The sequence below is a fragment of the Nicotiana tabacum genome, chromosome 22, assembly GCF_000715075.1.
Source record: "Nicotiana tabacum cultivar K326 chromosome 22, ASM71507v2, whole genome shotgun sequence".
In the NCBI taxonomy this organism is placed as follows: Eukaryota; Viridiplantae; Streptophyta; class Magnoliopsida; order Solanales; family Solanaceae; genus Nicotiana; species Nicotiana tabacum.
In genome coordinates, this window is record NC_134101.1 from 185,931,057 (window position 1) to 185,936,456 (window position 5,400).

Below are 5,400 nucleotides of genomic sequence, written 5' to 3' on the forward strand. Positions count from 1 at the left end.
GCACCGATCTCCCTGTCACAATTCCGACACCGAAAAATATTGATCAGGCCACTGGAGGGAAGATGCGGTGGAAGACAAGGAAGTCCCGTCGATAGTTGAGATTTTGCCTCACCCTGGGAGAGAATTGGCTTTCAGCAGTCGTGTTGGGGCAGAGCTGGAGCCTGTCCCTTCTGTTATGAGAGAAGAAGACATTGCAGAGTTGAAAGCTAGGTGGGGGATCCCCGATTACGTTGACATGCGATCGGCGGTGGGAAATGACATAATTCACTTTGACTGTCCTAGGTATTACGTATTTTATGCCTACCCCTTTCTTATTGGATACACACTCCCTCTCCCTCTCCTGGTGGTAGACTTCTGCCGTTTTTATGAGGTATGCCCCGCCTAACTTTCGTCGTACCCGAAGAAGTTGTTACTTATGTTGCTTAATTTTGTGGAACTCGCCGGTTGTGAGATCACTTTGGACCACATTCTCAATATCTTCGCCCCTCAGCTTATCCGCGGCACAATGCTTCACTTACGTCCTCGAGGGTCGAAGAGTCTGGTGGTGAAAATGGACGACAGGGCTAACCATTGTTTCTATGAGAGTTATTTATATGTACGGACTGAGCACATTATGGCAGATCCGACGTGGTTCCCTAAGAAATGGAACTTTGCACGTAAGTTTCTTATGCTTTTAGTCGGAGATAAATCCGACCATTTTTCATTACAGTACTAAACCATGTTATGTCTCTGCAGCCGAGAAATTGCCTCCTCCATCTGTCGAAGGTATCCACGAGTGGGTGAGCGCCATCCTTCCCCATACAGTTGGGGTTCGTACCTGGTTGACCTTTTATGAAAAATTTGGACGCATGCCCCTTACGGGTGAGATGTCGTTTCTATTTGTTACTTTTCCTCTCTTTTTACTTAGTTTCTTATATGTTGTTTGTTGATGCCAGGGAAAGTGCGAAGAGCGAGGGCTCTTCCATTGGCTTTTTGTCAACCGGCATTGTCTGCTCACCCTGTTGCAGCACCTGCCATTCGGCCTTCGTCAAGGGGTGCTTCGGTCGAGTCGGCAGCTGCGATCGTTCCTATGGAGGCCACTTCTCAGACTGAAGTTCCGACTCGTGTTGCTCATCAGACGGGTGAATCTCCCCGCGCTGAGGAAGAAGAAGGGTCGTCTAAGAGGTGGCGAGTGGAATTAAAGGCGGACCCTCCAACTGTAATTCACTTGGATGACTCTCCCTTGACAGAATCTGGGGTCGGGGTTGATACCACTCTGCCCATAGAGATGGAGACAGTTGTTGCATCTACCCCGTCGACGGAGATTCCTGCTGCTGTTGTTGATCAACAACCTATCGCGACGGGGGGCCAAATGTCTGAGGCTATCGTTGTAGTTTCAGATGTACCCTCGTCCTCCATACCTGGTCATGCTTCGTCCTCAGCTGCTGAAAGAGGAAAGGGCGTTGTGGTCGAGGATTATGAATTTGAGTCGAACCTTGATCCTGATGACATTAGGATGTTTAAGGAGGGTATTACCCACTCGGCGGTTCGTGCAGGAGGGTCGGCCCGTATTCTTGAAATTTCTTCGGATGTTAATCTCCTGAGGGACATGGAGGATCTGGCACCACAGTTCGATGTTCTGTGTTCTTCTGCCGAGAACGAGGCTCTCAGGAATATTCCTGATATTGATTTGATGAATGAGGTGGCTGTTATGAGTTTGAGGGTACGTTGCCCTTTTCTTTTATACATCTCCCATTTTTCTTGTTGGCATGGTTTTAACCCACCTTCTCGTTTTTCAGACATACATGGTGGAAGTGGAGAGTATGCACAGGGCTGACATTCGGGCCAAGCGTTTCTTAAAGATGTTGGAAACGTATCGGCGCTATCGCGACAAGTGATGTGAGATGCACGGGCGACTAAGGGAGAATCATGGTGCTAGATCCCTCGGCGAGGAATTGGAGAAGAGAGATCAGCAGTTGATGGAGGCCATTCGTAGGATCAGTGTGCTCGAAGCAGCATCGTATGAAGGATGAAGAGCTCAAGGTGGGAAAGAGGGTGGCTACAGAGTGTGACTATCTGCAGGGGAGGTTGAGGTCAATGCAGGCCGAAATGGACCAGAACCTTATCAAGGTCGAGGCGATAAGTGCAGAGTGGATGGGAAAGATGGCCGATTTGGAGAGGAAGATCGTCGGGCTGGAGAGTATCGAGAGTGCCTGGTCTGCGGCTTCAGCAAGGGCGGCGGCACTGGAGAACACTATCCGCATCCTCCAATCTGAGCAGGAGTCGGAGAGAGCGACAACAATGTTGATGGAGGCGAGGCTTGAGGAGCGCACTGGTGAGATCGATCGAGAAGCTTCGATCTTAGGAGATCGGGTCGCCACTCTTGAGACTGAAAGGGAGCGACTGTTGGCCCAGATTGAGTCTTCCTTCACTACTTCTCCCCGCCGCCTACACGAGATTTGGGTTCATGCTAAAGCTCAGCGGGATATATACAAGAGTCTGTGGGAGGCAGGCAATATTACTAAGGCCGCATATGAAGAAGCACGAGCAAAGGCACAGGAGACCCGTGTCAACTGTGGTTACGACTCTGCGACTCCGGAGGCCGAAAAGGGCATGGATAATGAAGGAGAGCTTCCTGGAGATGATGGTGGCGGTGATGATGCCGAGTGAAAGAATGTTGCCTTAGTCTGTTTTCTGTTTTCTTTTTTATTCATCGTCGATTGTCGTTGTTCCTTTCTTTTTGTTTTTGTTGTTGGCTTAGGTCGTATGTAATCTACGACCGCTGGCGCGGTGACCTTGTATAAAGAAGAATTTTTTCGTTGTTATCTGCCTCGTGCTTTATCTTTGTTTTCGCTTTTTGTGACTTTGGAGAGGGATGGATTCCTGTATGACGAGTCCCAGTCTTTTCTTTCCTTTTTGTTTACTAACGACCCTTGGCCTTAGATATATTTCAGACTTTTCCCTTTGGCGATGGTTCGTGGCTTTGAGGGTGTGATTTCGAACTTAGCAAAATAGCAACCTCTCGACATTCGATCGAGGTTGAATTCTTCTTTTTGGTGAAGGCCCTTGGCCTTAAAGGGTGTTATTTCGAACTTATCGAAATAGTAACCCGTCGTCATTCGATCGAGGTTGAACTCTTCTTTTTAGAGAGGGCCCTTAGCCTTAAAGTGTGTTATTTCAAACTTATCGAAATAGTAACCTGTCATCATTTGATCGAGGTCGAACTCTTCTTTTTGGCGAAGGTTCTTGGCCTTAAAGGGTGTTATTTCGAACTTATCGAAATAGTAACCCGTCCTCGTTCGGTCAAGGTCGAACTCTTCTTTTTGGCTAAGGCCCCTGGCCTTAAAGGGTGTTATTTCGAACTTATCGAAATATTAACCCGTCGTCGTTCGATCGAGGTCGAACTCTTCTTTTTGGCGAAGGCCCTTGGCCTTAAAGGGTGTTATTCCAAACTTGTCGAAATAGTAACCCGTCGTCGTTCGGTCAAGGTTGAACTCTTCTTTTTGGCGAAGGACCTTGGCCTTAAAAGGTGTTATTTCAAACTTGTTAAAATAATAACCCGTCGTCGTTCGATCGAGGTCGAACTCTTCTTTATAGCAAAGGCCCCTGGCCTTAAAGGGTGTTATTTCAAACTAATCGAAATAGTAGACCGTCGTCATTCGACCGAGGTCGAACTCTTCTTTTTGGCGAAGGCCCTTGGCCTTAAAGGGTGTTATTTCGAACTTATCGAAATAGTAGCCCGTCGTCATTCGACCGAGGTCGAACTCTTCTTTTTGGCGAAGGCCCCTGGCCTTAAAGGGTGTTATTTCGAACTTATCGAAATAGTAGCCTGTTGTCGTTCGATCGAGGTCGAACTCTTATTTTTGGCGAAGGCCCTTGGCCTTAAAGGGTGTTATTTCGAACTTATCAAAATAGTAACCCGTCATCGTTCTATCGAGGACAATTTCTTCTTTTTGGCAAAGGCCCCTGGTCTTTAAGGATGTTATTTCGAACTTATCAAAATAGTAACCCGTCATCGTTCGATCGAGGTCGAATTCTTCTTTTTGGCGAAGGCCCTTGGCCTTAAAGGGTGTTATTTCAAACTTACCGAAATAGTAACCCGTCATCATTCGAACGAGGTCGAATTTTTCTTTTTGGCAAAGGCCCTTGGCCTTAAAGGGTGTTATTTCGAACTTATCGAAATAGTAACCCGTCATCATTTGATCGAGGTAGAATTCTTCTTTTTGGCAAAGGCCCCTGGCCTTAAAGGGTGTTATTTCAAACTTATCGAAATAGTAGTCCGTCGTCGTTCGATCGAGGTCGAATTCTTATTTTTGGTGAAGGCCCATGGCCTTAAAGGGTGTTATTTCGAACTTATCAAAATAGTAACCCGGCATCGTTCGATCGAGGTCGAATTCTTCTTTTTGGCGAAGGCCCCTGGCCTTAAAGGGTGTTATTTCGAACTTATCGAAATAGTAACCCGTCATCGTTCGATCGAGGTCGAATTCTTCTTTTTGGTGAAGGCCCTTGGCCTTAAAGGGTGTTATTTCAAACTTATCGAAATAGTAACCCATCATCGTTCGATCGAGGTCGAATTCTTCTTTTTGGCGAAGGCCCTTGGCCTTAAAGTGTGTTATTTCGAACTTATCAAAATAGTAACCCGTCATCATTCGATCGATGTCGAATTTTTCTTTTTGGTGAAGGCCCCTGGCCTTAAAGGGTGTTATTTCGAACTTATCGAAATAGTAACCCGTCATCGTTCGATTGAGGTCGAATGCTTTTTTTTTGGCAAAGGCCCCTGCCCTTAAAGGGTGTTATTTTGAACTTATCGAAATAGTTGCCCGTCGTCATTCGATCGAGGTCGAACTCTTCTTTTTGGTGAAGTCCCTTGGCCTTAAAGGTTGTTATTTCAAACTTATCGAAATAGTAACCCGCCGTCGTTTGGTCAAGGTCAAACTCTTCTTTTTGGCTAAAGGGTGTTATTTCGAACTTATCGAAACAGTAACCCGTCGTCGTTCGATCGAGGTCGAACTCTCCTTTTTGGCGAAGGCCCTTTGCCTTAAAGGGTGTTATTCTGAACTTATCGAAATAGTAACCCATCGTCGTTCGGTCAAGGTCGAACTCTTCTTTTTGGCGAAGGCCCTTGGCCTTAAAGGGTGTTATTTCGAACTTATCGAAATAGTAACCCGTCGTCAGTCCCAGTTTTTGTAGAATCAGTCATCTTTTGGGGGAGTCCCAGTTCGTTTGACATTATTTGCATTAGAGGGAGCAGCGTCGGAGAGTACGAAATGTTGTTGTTCCGCTTAGGTTCGTTCTGCGCACACATCGTAGTTTTCTTGTCTAACTCCTACCTTCTAGCTTTGAGGTGTCACCGGCGGGCGGTATTTTGGTTGTTTTGTAGTAGTTTCTTGTTCTTTAATTGAGATGTTTCTTTGCTCGCTC